The sequence below is a fragment of the Bos mutus genome, chromosome 8 (assembly GCF_027580195.1).
Source record: "Bos mutus isolate GX-2022 chromosome 8, NWIPB_WYAK_1.1, whole genome shotgun sequence".
Lineage (NCBI taxonomy): Eukaryota > Metazoa > Chordata > Mammalia > Artiodactyla > Bovidae > Bos > Bos mutus.
In genome coordinates, this window is record NC_091624.1 from 105517495 (window position 1) to 105533826 (window position 16332).

The following is a 16332-nucleotide window of genomic DNA, read 5'->3' on the forward strand; positions in this document are numbered from 1 at the left end:
CTTGGCCAGTTTTATGAGGTTTCACTGGCAGTGCTTGAATCAGCGGGTCAGATGAGGATTAAGGGTCCTAATGAATCATGTGACCATAAGTGGTCTTGGATGGTGGCTGTGATCAGACCTACCCCTGGTGTTCTCCACCCTGAGGCTCTTTTCATTCCTGGAAAGGAAGGCTGGTCTGGGAGGAACCAGCCAAATAGGGCATCAGCAGAAGTTTAAAATGTCCTTATCTGTGTCTTGGCACAGAACATTACTAGAACGTGTATGTATCTTCAGTCGTTTGGAAATTCAGAAGAAAAGTTTTGTCTTAACTGTATAGAATTTCAGAGTGGAAGTGGGACTTTGGAGTTCTAACCTTTTTCACAGGTGAGAAGACTCAGGCTCAGAGATGCTTCTGGTCCCTGGCCAGCACAAGCCACTAATGAGTGAAACTGGGGGTGGTGGGTTCCTCTCCTTGCCTTAGTTATTTCCAGGGGTCTCCTATTTAAGAGAAATAAGGAGGAGATGGCGGACGGAAAAGTTTTGAAGAAAAAAAAGGAAAGAGATGTGGAGACTGAGGCGGGAAGAAAGGTCGCCAGAGAAGTGATAACCTGGGGGTGGGTTCCTGGAGGCCGGTCTTCATATTTTTTAAGAGTCTTTACTGGACTCCACGACAGCTATTGGAGGCTGTTTTCACACATACATTGTCCTGTGTGTGTGTGTGTGTGTGTGTGGTGTTTAAGCCAGTCCAGGAAAACACTCTTCTCTCTTGGGAAGAAAGAATGATGTTTCCAAAAGCGAAGCAGTGAGGCAGCTCTCATCAAAAGCGCTGGTGGATCTGGTGACAACACGGACACGCGCTTCGCTTAGAGCCTGGGAGTTGTCAGGCGGCGCGGATGCCGCGGGGGGACAGCCGCGGGGCCCCACGGTGAGCGCGCCTGGTGCTGCTGCGTCCCTGGCCGGAGAGAGGCGGCGACCGGGCCAGGGAACTAGCGAGGATTCTTGGGGAATCGCGGAGGAGGATGTGGATCAGAGAAAGGCGAGGTGGCGACGAAGAGAGCACAGGAGGAGAGATTGCGTGGTCAGGAAGCCCGGCTGCTGGACTCTGCGTGGAAATCAGTCCACCGCACGGCTGATGCGGTCCACTGTCCTGGCTAAAGATTCTGCTTGGGCGCCTCTCTGGGTGAAGGCACCACCAGGGTGGCTCTTGGTTTTGCAAAAATTCGCGCTTTTAAAAACAAATGTTTTTTCATTCTTTGAGCGTGGGTTTCGGTGGGGTCTGAGGCTGAAGATTCTCTGGGGCCTCAGGAGCCATCGGTGGTCTTCCCTTAAGCCTCAGAAACGGAACTGGACAGAAATAAAAATCAGCAAGGAAACTAAACAGCCCCCACAAACCATCCTTCCAGGGCTGGGGAGCTGTATTCTGGCCTCAGCGGTCAGGTTCGAAATTAATGGAGTCCTGGCTTGAATTACACCCTGGGGACAGCATTTTAATGTAAATATAAGATATGCTTGTCATAATCACTTGCGGGCTCCGAAGCACCACTAGAATCTCCGTTTAATTAAAGGGGCAGGAGAGGAGAATTACCAGCCAATTAAATCTGAGCCTATTTGTAATACTCTCTCCGCTGCTGCCGACTTTAAAATGCAAAATGACTTTGTAAACGTGCCCGCATATCAAATTTTTGAACACAGGTGAAAACTAAGGCAGTAAACCAGGGGGCCAGGGATTGGGGGCGAAAGAAGGACGGGGAGAAACTTAGGCCTCCGGGCCGAGGCCGGGTCGCCAGGCTGCCTCTCCCCCGGCGCCTCAGATCCCCACGCTACGGCCCGCGCTCGGAGCTGGACCACGAAGGAGGCCATTTCCTCTCTTGGCAGAGGTTTCGACTTCTCTTCTCCTGACTGATTTGCCCGCATCTCGCGCATGTCTCCCACAGCAGGCCGAGCGCCCCAGGTCCGCTCGCTGGGGAGGAAGTGAGCTCACGGGGCAGGCTGGCCCGCGGCGCCGAGAGGCTTGCGGATCCCGGGGAGGAGCTGCGAACCCGGCCTGCCCGCCGGGGCCGCGCGCCCGGACGTGGTCTCAGTCGCGCACTCGGTTCTTCACGGCTATGGGTGCAGGCGTGGGGAGTGACTCGCGAGGCGCAGGCCTCCGGGACAGAACCCAGAGACTGGGGCCTCGTGAGCACCGGGGTCCAGCAGACACGACCGGGTCCGTGCTGCCCCAGCCTCCAGCCGCGCGGGTGCGTCCCCGGCCGAGCTGCGCGCTCCCGCCCCTGCGCGCCCACCTCCCCTTCGCCTGCACGCGCGCCCCTGCAGACGTCCGGTCCTGGGGATCCAATTTACCTTGAGAACTTGGAGTTTTTCTGGGGCCACCGTGGTCACCCACTCGTAAACACGCTGAGTCCTCGCGCTTCAGAAGAATGAGCTGCGGATCCTTCTCCCAATCTTTACAGTCTTCCACCGCCAGCGCCGGCGCCCCATGGCTCCGCTGCAGTCCTCTCTGGAAACGCGGACAGAGCGAAGCAGGCTGTCTCGGCCAGCACGAGCCCCCGAAAGCCCCGAGCGAGCCCTACGAGCGTTTCCAGGCTGACAAGGCGCCTGACGATGCAGGGGTGCCTGTCCAAACAGGGCCTTAGCACCTCGTCCTCCGGGCCGCGATGCTGCTCCAGCCGAGGTCGCGGAGCGCGTTTGCGTCGGAAGAGCTGGCGACAATCCGGAACCCAGCTCGGAGCGGGTACCTCTCCGCTGTGCGGGGAGAACGGGACCCCGGACTTCCTCTAGGCCTTGCTGGAGGGCCCTGCTCTCATGCGAGGAGAAGGTGTCTGGGTGGCATGCAGCGCGGGGCGCGATCCGTGGCCTGATTCCTGGTGGTTCGGACGCCTGACAGCGTTTGGGGGAGGCCCAGGAGCTGTGTGTTGGGGGTACGGGGTTATGGTCAGACCGCGAGGACCGGTCCGCGTCTCCAGGGCACAGTGGGAAACCTTGCCGGGTTTGTGTGCAACTGATTTGGAATCGATTGGAGAAATTTACATCAACTAGGACCTCGCCTTTTCGCCTCCATCCCACCTCCTGCAGAAAACACCCGCACACCTCATCTCTACCCAGTGGCTGGATAGGTTGTCCCATAAAACCAGTAAAATCTTGTTTTCCACCTGACCTACCACGTGCTGGTTATCTATTTTAAAACTCCAAGTCTTTCTCTGTGCACTCAGTAGGGAGGTGGGGAAGCCGCCTGGTGTCAACCTTGGCAAGTTAGGAGGGGAAAGCGTCATCGAAATTTCCTGGGTGTGCTACCAGCTGACCTCCCCCCACCTCCCGAAGTCTCGATGCGCATCCCATCCCCTCTCTGGTCCCTAATCTCTCCCAGCAAGTCCCCTCTTTGGTCCCGGGCCACCGCAGCGCCTCCCGGCGCAACGCACGGGGCAGCCAGACTCCGACTCCGCCCCGCAGGCCAGGCCGCCACGGAGGGGCCTCGCTACTGGCTTTGGAAACTCCGTTTTTCCCACAGTATTTCACATTCATATTACTTTTAACACCCTGTTAGGCAGTAATAACACTGAACCTGCTAAATACTTCCATGCACCAAGTCAGCCCTCCCTCAATCACAGCCTTCATGGGCCTTCTCCTGGTGAGGAGATGGCTTTCTCAGCCCGTGGCCTTGTTGGCTTCCTTCTCTCCTCTCCTGAGATCTATCTTCAGACCCTAGGAAGGCAGTCCTGGTGGTCGCTGCTGGGAGGGAGCACACAGGTATGGAAGAGGTCTTAGCCCTGGCCTACAAGGGCGGGAGAGGGGATGGTTGTTGGGGTGGGGGGAGGAAATGGATGTGGGGACTGTTCCAGGTTTTGATAATTATGTGCTGCTAGCTGGGCGATTGTTCAATGAACAAAGCCTTGCTTCATACCAGGAGCAAGACAAGAAGTAAAACCTGGCCTGCATAGTAAGTCCTGCCTTCCCTTCAGGAGCCTGGGGCCCAAGGGGTAGCTTCTGGGCACTGAGGGGCCTGGGGTGGGGGTGGGGCTAGAGCCCAAGACCAGGCCTAAGAGCTTCAGAGCAGAGGAGAGGTCAGGCAGGTGAGGAAGCCCGGCTCCCTGCACCGAGTCACTCTTTGGCTGTTGGGTGGCTTCTGTGGAGTGGCACTTGCTCCCAGAGGAAGGGCAGAAGGAGCCTTAGAGTCCAGTGACAGTGCCCTGGACCCCACTGGGCACAGTCAACAACGTGGTCCTGGCCCTCCCCTGTGTCCCAGGCCTGGGTTCCCTGTGTGTGCTGCAAGGTGCAGTGAGGCGGCACCAAAGCAGGACTAAAGCAGAGGTCCTGAGCTTCAGTCTGAAGAGTCCAGGGAAGCTGAGAATGATCTTCTGCTGCTCCTCAGGATCCCACCTCAGTTCTTCCATCAAGGGAAGCGATGATACCTGCTTTGGTGGGGGTGGGAAGGAAATAAGTTCTAAGGAGAGCCCCTTATGTGTGAAGCAGTTTGCAGGCTGCATATTGTTTCATCTTCACCAACTGTAAGAGGAGTATTTCCAAACCCTGTGTGTCTGCAAGGAAGCTGAGTTGCAGAGATGAGATACCTGGCCAGAGCCATGAATCTGTGCCTCCAAACATACTCCAGGCCCCCTACTACCATTCAGTAGTAGGTAGTTCTTCTACTACCTACCTACTACTTTCTTCTAAGGGCCAAGTCTCCTGGTGACCTTGACAGGGAGTTGAGCTGCCTTCCATGAGCCTCTAACATGCATTCCTAGAGGCTGATTGAGGTCATGGGAAATTCGGGAGTGGGATCTTGAAGCTTTGGGCACTATACAAGTTGTAGTGCTTTTCTACCACTTCCTCCAAAAAATCCCGGATAGTGGAAGTTCTCAGACTCTCTTGCTCAACTCAGGAGCCCAGCATCCATCACATATATTCCTCAGTGTCACTTATTATGCCCCACCACACCAGCAGTGAGATTGAAACTCTAATTCACTGGATTAGTTTCTGCTCTCCCACTAATATCCAACGTGAGCCCAGAGCTCTCCCCTCAAGACTAGAGAGGCCTGGGAAGGGATTCACATGGTTCCTAACTTCCAAGGGCTGCCTAAATTTTTTCTCCACTTGCCAGGGCTAGAGTTTAGAGTTGGCCCAGTGAGCAGAAGGGACCACCCACACCTAAGCTGGGGGAGGAGGACTGAGTGTGGGGCCTTGGGAAACCGTGCATCAAGTTTTGGTAGTGAAACCCTGGGAGCCCCACCTCCCAAATATCGTTATTTGTGTGTGTCCACCTCCCAGCACTTGTTTGGTGGTTGCCTCCTGGGGTCCTGGGCTCCCCTTTGATCCACAGAGAGGCAGTCTGGTGACTCTAGAGAAAATGCTTTAGATTCTGGATTTGAGGCATTGTGGAAGTTATGATGAGCCAGCAGGCAGGGAAGGGGTGTGTGCAGGCCTGTGGCAGGAGATGGTTGTGATTTGAGAGTTGCTTAGGGAAGCCATTTTTTTTTTCCTGTTTCCTTTCCTACAGAGACAATCCCAGCCCAGAGCCTCTCCATTCTCTATTCACTTTCTCCATTCCATTTTTCTTTACTCTCCAGATGCTGAGCCTGGGAAAGGAGCATTCTGGAGCAGGAGCCCACATCCTTATTTTTAGGGCAGTCAGCCGCACAGAGGAGTGATTCCAGGTGGGCATTAAGAACAAATTGTTTTAAAGAGCCCCTGAAGCCATACTCATCCCTGTTAAGCCCTCTTTTCCCTTCGGGCATGAAAAGGAATTTCTGAGCAGTTCCTGAATTTCTGCTTAATCTAAGAGCTCTGGACCCTCATTTCCTCTGGAACACTATTCCAAATCTGGAGGCAGCTAAATGAGTGGTCCTTTAACAGGACTTTTAAAACCCTACAGGGTACGTGAATTCATTTTACAGTCATGGGGGAGTGGGAAAGAGGGAGTGACTATAGTGAGTTCCTAATTGCCAACTAGTAACTAGCCCCCCTACCCTGCGATTTTGTTTAGTAAACAGTGATGTATTATCTGACTCTGGTGAGAACAAGACTGATAGACAAGTACAAACCAAGTTAGGGTGCCGGAATGCACACGTGGATTTCTCTTCTGTCATCCTCTGCCATCATTTCCACCCCTACTTGTGGCGGGTTGGCCACATTCAACTTTAGGAACACCAAATCCAAGAGGCTGAACAGAGACTGGGATTAGGTCGCCAGTTTGAGTTGAACTTGGTTTTTCTTCCTCCGATCAGAATGCCCTAACCCGGAAGTGAAATCTCCTCTCCTTCCAGGGACTCAGTCTGCAAACAGTAAATATCAAGGCATTCGAGATGGAAATGAAAAGGACCAGAAACTGTAGGAAGAGAAAGGAAAGGGGAAGTAATTGTGCACATTCGAAGAGCTTTCGGAACTCTGCGTGAGTTACCAACAACCGAAGCTAAAGCTTGTTTGTCTCCACTTGGCTCGGTTTCTCCACACGGTTTCTAGAGCGCACTTCCCTAGCTCAGTATTTCCGGGGTTCTTCGCGTGGGAAGGGCACTTGCAAGCGGGGCTGCTCTCCTTCAGGGCCCTAGTCACCGGTGGTGGTACTGGAGGGGCACCAAGCCCGCCGCCTCAGGGGAGATTCTGGGCTGCTCACCGTTCTGGAATACTCGGACCAGTGATATTATTACAGTTTTTCATGACCAAGGTGATTTCTTAAGCCAAAACCAAAAAGAAACGGCTCCAAATGAGAACACTAGAGCAGCGGGCTGTGCGCGCTCGCTGAGTGGGGATGGCGCCAGCGACAACGCCCCCAGCTGCTGCCTTGGGTCGGTGCCGCCGACAGGCGCACGGCAGTGGGCATCGAGGCGCGGAGGGTGCAGTGGTGCCGGCCTGGAAGGCAGTGACGTGAAACAACTAGACTAAGAAAACTCCTGGCTACTTAAGGAGACTTATTACCTCCAACTTCCTCCCAGCGGCAGGTTTAAGGTAAGTCTCTCCTTTCCTAAGGATGATATCCCTCCCCCAAAGCCTTCAAGGGTTCAGACAGTTCCAGGACTCTTGTAATATTAGGAACGTCGCAGTGATCCCGCTTGAGCTCTTTGCCAGCGGCTGAGTGGCAAGCGCCTTAATGCATTTCGGGGCCAGGCACGCCTGGGCTGAGTCCTGGCTTCTGGACTTGATTTGAGCCAGCATCTTGGCCTCGTGAAGTTTGTTTTTACGTTTGAAAAACTGGGACCTATGCCCAATAAGGGTTTGAAAGTGCCGCTTCTAGCCCTGGTGAGCCTTATCGCTGTGTATTTGTCTTGGGGGAAATCCCCGTCATTTTTTCTCCCTAGAAACGCGGGATGTGATGGAACTCCCATCCCCTCTTTCCACGAAGTGTGGCTTCCTAGGCGACCCCCTTCCTCCCCTAACCGCCGATTCTGGGGTCTCCAAGTCCGTCCCTTCCGTCTCACAAGCGATTTGTTCCGAAATTTGCATTCTCCCACCCAGTGGGCGAGACCTGACCCTTGCATTCTTGCGACTGTGTTCCAGTCTATTATTACCCTCTCGCTGTACGTCTCAGAAGCCAACATTAGACGGCCCCACATTAGACGGTCCAAAAGGACCAGAACCTGCGCAAAAACCCAGACTCCTGATGCCAGTGGAGCAAGGTCTCCTATTCACCTGCCAAACGAGCCAGGCCCTACATGCATGACTAGGGGTCTTGGGAGTGGAAATGATGCAGTGGCTAGCTGGCCACAGGGACCAAGGGGCTACAACAACTGGCCCGTGGAAGAACCCAGGGATTTGGGTCCTAGGGAGCCGCCTAGGCTTGGGGTCCTTAGCCCCTCCCCCTGCCTTCACCCACGCAGAGAAGGGTACTGGGCCCCTCTTACCGCTTGCTGCTTCCAAAGGAATCCTGCATTGTGCGTCAGGCTCTTTTTAAATTTTTTTCACTAAGGAAAATTAAACATTTTGCATATATTTCCATAATGGTCAGGCCCTAATTACGCCCAGGAGGGTGCTGGGACCATGGAAGACGCTTGCAATTATACATAAAAAGAAAAAAAAATTAGTTTGGACCGTTGTAGAGTGTCCAGAACCAACAGGTTGGCCACTCGAATGGGGGCGCCTGAATCCATTCCAAAAAGGTAGCCTCTGTGTCACCTTGCAGTTGAGAGCTCGAGAGGCAATAGGTCAGTGAGATGGAGCTGCCTTTCTTGGACTCCTTCCTGGGCCCATATTTGGCCCGCACCACATTCAACTGGGACCCAGTAAAAATCTCTTAAGTTTGCAGACTTGGAAAGAGAGGAAGGTTGCCAGGCAACAGAATTGCGGAAACATCCTCTTGGTCACGTGAGATTTACTGCAGATCAGGAAGTTATCTAACTGCCAAAAATCTTCTGACTCCAGAACTCCAAATGTTGACTGTTTCTCACACCTCACCACCAGGGTCCCGGGTCTGCTTCCTTGGGCGTTATCCAAATTGCCTATTCCTTTTCGGCTTCAATCTACCCCCACCTGCCCAGTTGCATTTGGAGATGATTTCCTTTTCTCCATTCCGGAGACCATGTGGCTCCCATACTTACCTGGGCTGGCTCTTCCCCCACCCACCCTCCATAAGGGGAATTCCAGATCTCTTGAGGAGCGAAAGCCGGGTTGAGGAAGGGTCAGAAAAAGGAAGCGGAGCTCAAGTCCAGGCATGAAATATTATATTCTTCTCTGGTCCCTTTGATTCATTCCAGAAAAAAGTGCAACAGAAGAAGTAATTTTAATGTGCCCCCTCCCTTTTTTCTACTAACGCACTAATACCCAGTTCTGAGCCAGGTTCACGGCCAGAAAACTGGCCTTCTGTGGCCTTGGATCCCTGAAAGAGCTGGTAAAGATCTGAGCATACAGTAGGAGCTGGAACAATAGATCATGGTTGACAGACGGATGTTCCGAAGGAAAAGGAGCAGTTGTTTGAGAGCAACTGTAAATAAAGGTGGGCATGTGTGTAGCCTGTGCCTATCCAGTTAATTTCAAGCTCATAAATGAGATCGCCTCAGGTAGATCAGCTCCTACTTTCAACACAGCACCCAAACACAAGGGGGCCCACTCCAGCTGACCCACTGAATGGACAGGGCATCAGTGTGATTTCTGCTGACAGTGCACCTCTCCTGACCGGAGAGTCTCTAGGTGACCTGAGCCCGCCCGCCCGAGTTCACCCTCAGGCCAGCTTCACCCCAGACAACCAAGACCTTCCTGGAAGCCAAAGTGCATAAAGACCGTGCCTCGTGAAATTCACCCTAACTAATGGGGCACTCTGGCCCTGCTTGAGTACTTGCGATGACAGGTGGGGCAGGGATGCTGCAGCGGTGCCCTGGTCTTCCACTTCGGATCCCCCTTCTCTGAGCAGACGCTAACATGCTTGAGAACTGGGGCTTGATCATGACCAACTGGAGAGGCTATAGTGTCACCCACCTGGATGTTACCGTAGGCTAAGATAGTTTACTGTTCTCTTTTGGCTCTAACCTTCACCTTGAGTATTTGTAATTAACCACAGGCACCTACAAGAGAAGGCAATGGCAACCCACTCCAGTACTCTTGCCTGGCAAACCCCATGGACCGAGGAGCCTGGTAGGCTGCAGTCCATGAGGTCGCACAGAGTCGGACACGACTGAAGGGACTAAGCAGCAGCAGCAACAGGCGCCTACACAGTCCGCACACCCAGAAGTACTTGCAGAGACCCGGAAGTGGTGGGAGCTCTGATGCAGCTGCTCTTGTTGGCCAGCCCTCTCCGCTCCGCCCACTCTCGAGGTGCTGGGATTATTGAAGTCACTTCCGGGACTGCTCTGCCTCTGGGTCGCGGTGGGTGGCGGCCTGGCCCTCCCTATTGCCAGGAAGAGCCCTAGCGGATTTAGGGCTCCTAGAAGGTTACTGCACAGGTAGAGGGAGATAGAGGGAGGCAGTGGGAAGGAGGACTTGACAGTGGGCGCATGAGAGCCCATTTGGTAACTCCTAACTGGGTGTTAGGAGTTAGATGACTGGGTGACGCCTAACTCCTAACTGCCGTCGGTAGGACACCTTGGGTCCAGCCTGGCTGGTGTCCACGACGGGAGAGCCCGGGGCCGAGGGTGTCGGGGAAGCGACTCCATCCACGTGGCCGACCTGCCAGGGGCCTGTGGCCCAGCCTCGCCGTTTCCCTGTTTGTGGGTTCAGGCGCAGTTGGAGAAAGAATAATGTCTCTACTTTCAGGAAAAACATCAAAGACCGGGTCTGCACAATATGGAACACATATGGAAGGGCTCGGAGGGCCGGGCCTGCCAAAACACGTTTTGCAGGATTTTCCTCCTTTTTTTTTTTTTTTTTTTTGTCCATCCCTGCCACACCCCCACTCTAGTCTACTTTTTTTTTTTCTCCCCCAAATGGGAGGGAGCCACGGGCTTGGGTTCCCCGGCAGTCGGGCTTTTGCTTGAGGCGGCTGCGGAAGATCCACAAGGACTTTGGGAAGGTGACTTTCACCCAGAAGGGGCTGTAGAAACCGCAGAGCCATGACTCCGCCAGGAGCCAGAGCAGAAGTGCCAGGTCGCTTTTAGCTTTTTACCTGGAAAAAGCAGGTGAGTTTCCTGCTGGTAAGCACTCCCTTAATGCCAAGTCACACCAGCTGAGTCCCAGGCCTGCCTTAGCGCATGGCTCCTGAGATAAGGGCAATTCAATACTTGAGTATTGAAGCGAAGGGCGGCCAGGAGCCTGCACACCTGGCTCCATTTTACTTTTTTATTTCTGTCTTGAGCGAGTTCACTTTCACTTTTCACTTTGACGCATTGGAGAAGGAAATGGCAACCCGCTCCAGTGTTCTTGCCTGGGGAATCCCAGGGACGGGGAAGCCTGGTGGGCTGCCGTCTATGGGGTCGCACAGAGTCAGACACTACTAAAATGACTTAGCAGCGGCAGCAGCAAACAAGATTTGGGGCTTCCTAGGTGACTAAGTCGGAGAAGGCAATGGCACCCCACTCCAGTACTCTTGCCTGAAAAATCCCATGGACGGAGGAGCCTGGTAGGCTGCAGTCCATGGGGTTGCTAAGAGTCAGACACAGTTAAGCGACTTCACTTTCATGCATTGAAGAAGGAAATGGCAACCCACTCCAGCGTTCTTGCCTAGAGAATCCCAAGGACGGGGGCACCTGGTGGGCTGCCGTCTATGGTGTCACACAGAGTCCGACAGGACTGAAGCGACTTAGCAGCCGCAGCAGGTGGCTTAGTGGTGGAGAATCCGCCTCCAGTGCAGGAGACGCCGGCTCGATCCCCGGGTACTGAAGATCCTCTGGAGAAAGACATGGCACCCACTCCAGATTCTTGCCTGGAAAATCCCGTGGGCAGAGGCGCCTGGCAGGCTGCAGTCCATGGGGTCACGAAAGACTCACACATGACTTAGGGACTAAACAACAACAAACAAGATTTATTTAACACATGCAAAGCTCCTCTTCCTCAACAGCTATTTTAACATTATTATTACTACTGGATAATAGTAACTATCACAGCTTTTTCAGTTACCTTGCCGAGAGAGGCATGGGACAATTGGCCCAAAGTTCAGGCCGTTTGCTTCAGGAATTTCTCAAGATAAAATCTCAGCATGCAAGGGGTCATTAAAATGATCTAGTTTCGGCTTCTGAATTTCCCTGAAAATGAGCTGAGACCTAACAAGATATCTACTTGCCCAGGGCACATACTAGGATGGAACTGGGGAACATGCTCTCTTTGACCTAACTGCCCCTCAGTTGAAGGACAAGCTGGGTAGTTTCTTCTCTCTTCGCTGCTGCTGCTGCTGCTGCTGCTAAGTCGCTTCAGTCGTGTCCGACTCTGAAGCAAAACTTAAAGTCAGCACCTGGTCACTTGTGCTGTGTTCTTTTAAAGATATCAACTCTGTTGTGTGAATTTTGAGCCCACAAGGACCTTTGGGACAAGGTTATAGTTCCTCTACTGAGGATACAGTGACAAGTCTCACTTGTTTTAGAGTGTTGAATTCAGTGTAAGAGACTTAGAAATCCATGATCAAATAAAAAAGCAACATAATAATTAACAAATTTATAAAGTAAAATCAATGTTAAGAAGTCATCCTTCTGCCTCACACACAGACTCCCAGATTATCAACAGTAGGGGCAGGTGGAAGAGCTAACAAAGGAGTTATTCACTATTAATGATAAGATGGTAAAGCTGCTCTTGCTTGCTTTGGGGAAGCACCTTCTAGATGTGAGATATGATGTGGGGGACTGTCTGCCATGTTGGAAATTAAGTCTGGGCGCTTTCTCCTGTTTCGATTGACCTTGATGAGCCTGGCTGGAATCCAGGAGTATGTAGTGCAACAAGCAGTTTCTCTGCACTGAAGCAGTCTCTGCCTCTATCACCTGCAGGCTGGGAGACCTTGACAACTTGGAGGCTGAAAGAACCCCACACGGCACTAGGGCTGAGGGGTGTCCCTCAGCAAAGACCTTACATCTGTGGGGATGGGCTGCCAGACCAGAAAACTACTCCTGGCTATTGTCCTGGAGCAAAGATACTCACCTTCCATGTTTGAGTCTGGCTGATTATGTAAGGTGTTCATTGCAACTCTAGCTAGAGCTCTCCAGCCCCTCCTTGTAAACCTCATCCTCAGGGTCCTGTTCTAGAACTTTTTCTCTGCTGATATGAAAAGCTCTCCCTGGGAGTCAGTCTAATCTAATCTCAGGAGTATCCCTGAGGTTGTTATAAGAACTAAATGAGAAAATCTAATAGTAAGTACCAGATGCATGTTAGCAGTTATTATCATCACTGTTATTATTTTTTAGCCATTCTATGGTCACAGATGATGTTGATGGCAGATTTTCCTACAATTCAAGCCTTTTCTAGGAGCGCTAGACTTGAATATCCAACCCTGTACAGGAGGGCATTTCCATATCCTAAGTAGATGTACTTAGATTTTAAAAATTTACCATTCTCAAGATGGAATATAGTTGTAGTCCCTTTTGCAACTCATCCTCTGGTCTAGTCTCTGTGAATGGCACTGATAATAGTCAGGGGCTAGGCCAGTAACCTGGCAACCATTGCCAGTTCCTCCTATTATCTTTCAAATCTGCTTTCTTCACCTACCCCCACCTCCTGCCTTAGTAATGACAGGTACTGACCGTGCCTACATCATTCCATCATTTCTCCTCCCGCCAGTGTGCACTTCAGTTTGTCCTCGAAGCAACCAGAGTCATCATTATATAATGTAATGTGATCATATCATTTTCCTACTGTAAATCTTTCGTTCACTTCCCACAAACTTTCAGGAAAATGTAAACGTGAGCATGTGATGCTCCTTACATAACATCTGTTTTCTCGTCACTTTCCCTTCTCACACGTGGAAGCCTGGCTCTGCTGAACGGTGATGGACACCAGTGGTTTTCTGCCTTCCTGTCTCCCCATGTGCTGTCTCCCTAGGCTGTGCACACCTCCTCCCTCCCCCACAAAGTAAAAGTGTGTCATTCTATTGGTCCTTCAGGATTCAGCCTGGGTGTCTTCTCTTTTAGGAAGTCTTCACTAAGCCTCAGGCTGATTACGGAGTTTATATTCTACAGGATTGTAATTTCTCTCTCTTCCGCCAAGTGTGCGTTCCCAAGGGCAGTAGAACAAGTCTTTAATCTTCATGGCCACGGTGCTTTACTGGTGTATAGAAAGTGTCCATCACATATTTGCTGAATATGAGAATGGCCTGGAACTAGAATAAATATATTTGGTTTTATAGCTGCTTTTATTCTGATTCGAAGCCATTCTCACTTTCAGTAAATATGTGATAGACACCAACACATTTTTCTCAAGCTGCAGGTTTTTCACCTGTAAAAGGGGACTAATGATGCCCCCTAATGTTGTGAGGATTAATGAAAAGTGAATGTAAAAGTCTGCTATAAAGTGTATAGCACGGTACCTGAGTCATTATAATAAATGCAAACCCACATCTCCATGCATGCACGTAACGTGTGCGTGTTAGATGCATCCATGTGTCTTTTGGTGCACCTGCATGCTTACTTGGAAAAACAGCTTCCAAAACCTTCACTGGTCTTGATCCCCCCTGAACAGACCTGCTGAAATAGGTGGGTAGATAATTTTGATAAGCAGTCCAGGTTTAATAGCAGTGCTGTCCAGTTACCAGTCCTATGAATTCATCACATCCATACACACAAATTCAAACAGTGCAAATTTATAGGGCACTGAACAGGTATTAGAATTCATTACAGCTTTTATTACGGCTGTTACTGCTTTTTCTACTAAAGCCTTTACGTTGAAAGCACTTCCCAGCCGGGCTTTTGTTTTATTTTCACATCAGTTACTGAACGTGTGGTTTTCCCAGTTTGCATGCCAAGGGGTCCGTTGGACAGCCCTTCCCTTTTCCAGTGCTCAGCTGGGTGGGTAGCAGAGCCTGTCGTCTTTCCGTTCCCGGAGGTCGATGGAGGAAGTTTGTGTAGAATAGGTAATCGGTAAAATCCGGCAGAACCCATGAAGGCGTAAATCGACCGGTGCTTGTTTATAATGCTTTGAGTTGCCACCATTATGTCTGCGCTTCGGGCCTGCCCTAATTGTGGAATCTGCTCTTCTAACGTCAGTAGCAGGGGAAATTCTTGGTCTTTCGTTTCCCAGGAGGGTAATTGCCTCTCCTTCCGCAGCGCGAGTTGCCAGCTGCCCGGCTGCCCCGGGGCTTTGAAGTGGGAGGCGCTCCGGGGCGCCTTGCCTCCTGGGTGCCCGCAGCCCCTCGCCCACCTCCTCGACCTCCTGCCTCCCGTTCTGCTCTGAGAAGCCAGGTGGCGCCAGCCCTTAAGCCCTGCCGGAGTGGAGGGCGCGGACTTGGAAGGAAGGCAGGCTGGGCTGGCGCTCCCTCCCCTGCGCACGCCTGGAGGGATACGAGGTGTCCTGTGTGCCACATGCAGCTTGGGGAATGGAAGTAATTAAAGCCGTGAGGTTTCTAGCTTTTCACGGTGTTTTCGGTGGGTTTTGATTTGGGGAAGGAGGGCGAGGAGTGGGGCAGGCCTGTTTCAGTCTCGCAGTATCCTGTGTCCGCCTGTGGTGCAGATGACGCGCGCACGCGCGCGGACAGGGTCGGAGACCTGGTGTCCTCAGCCAGGCATAACTGTGCTGAGTGACAGAGCCCTGAATGCAGGTCCTAAAGAGGCAGACCCAACCCAGCTGTGGAAGGAGGGCTTTGAGCTTCCCTCACAGGACAGCTGAGGGTCTGGCTCTATTAGGGAAGGCACACGTTTCAACTTTCAAACCCCATTCTTTATCCTTGAAGTGTTTCCAGTCTTTGAACTACTGTCATTTAACAGGGAGAAGAGAGAAACTCCATTATGCGATTATATAGATTTACTTGATTTAAACCAAACTTCATTGAACAGAAATGTTTGTTGAAACTTAGAAAATAACCACTTATCTGCTAATGAGAATTTAGCCATCTACACGTGCTGCTGTTTCAAATCATCGCCAAATTTTAAGTTAAGATGAATCCAATAAAAGTAATTTTTTGGTATTTATTGGAAAACTAGGAACACAGAGTTGGTATTATGGCCTGTAGCAATTTTAGAACTTTAACAGAAATGACAGTAACACATATGCAAACACACAGAGCTCTCAGCAATGCGGGTCATGATGACAGCGTGCTACTAATGCTGCCTTTTCTGTGATGCTGGTGGTGTGTTTGTTCCAGGGTGGACTTCAGAACAGTGTTTTTCATACTGCAGGTTGCTATCCATTAGTAATTCATGAAATGAGTAATGTGAAATTTGACTAGCAGTTTTAAAGTGGCATAGAAAAAGAAGTTTTCCCCATGTGTATGTATACATGTATACTGCGTCACAATGCGAAATATATTTCTTGTCATGGATTACATTAAAAAGTGAACGTGATGGTGGTAGAGAAATCCAAGGGCCCCATCCGTGTTATGCTCTTGGAGTTTGGGGTGCAAAGTTGGGGCTCCTGCTGCTCTGTGGTGAACTAGAGGGTATGTGCCCTCTTGCAGACCTGACACTGAGCATGATCCTCAGAGAAAATGAGATTGGGAGATGAGGATTCAGTTTTTCAAATCTCAGCACTGTGGGTTTTTTCCTGGTTATAAAAGTAATACATGATAAGAGATCATGTCAGACCTCAGGCCCCGGGAAAAAGATTGGCATGGAAGAGTGAGATGGACCCCCAGGGGGGAAGGTGGCAATGGGAAGATGGGGATATAGCAGAAGCCTGCTTATTCAGTCTGGGTGTGGAGGGGAGGGTATCTTATCTTAGCAGGGGAAGGTAGAAAGAAGAGTCTTAAACCAATTCTTAAACCAATTCCCAAGCTCGGGAACCGACCCTGGGGATGAGGAATGCTTCTGTCCCTGATCTTCCTCTCTGCCCCAGTGTCTAAGAGGAGCAGAGAGTACCCTGATTGAACCG

At 51.3% G+C, this 16332-nt stretch overlaps 1 protein-coding gene across 5 annotated transcripts in view; it reads left to right on the forward strand.

The window, feature by feature from the left end:
- The first annotated feature begins 6214 nt into the window (after nucleotides 1-6214).
- SCRG1 (stimulator of chondrogenesis 1) overlaps nucleotides 6215-16332 on the forward strand; it is a 107394-nt gene continuing 97276 nt past the window's right edge. For 3 of the 5 annotated variants that reach the window (XR_011465203.1, XM_070376035.1, XM_070376034.1), the window contains exon 1: nucleotides 6215-6915. The gene's annotated coding sequence lies outside the window, so the exon portion shown is untranslated. The remainder of the gene's footprint in view (nucleotides 6916-16332) is intronic. The other 2 variants (XR_011465204.1, XR_011465205.1) reach the window with 1 other exon arrangement.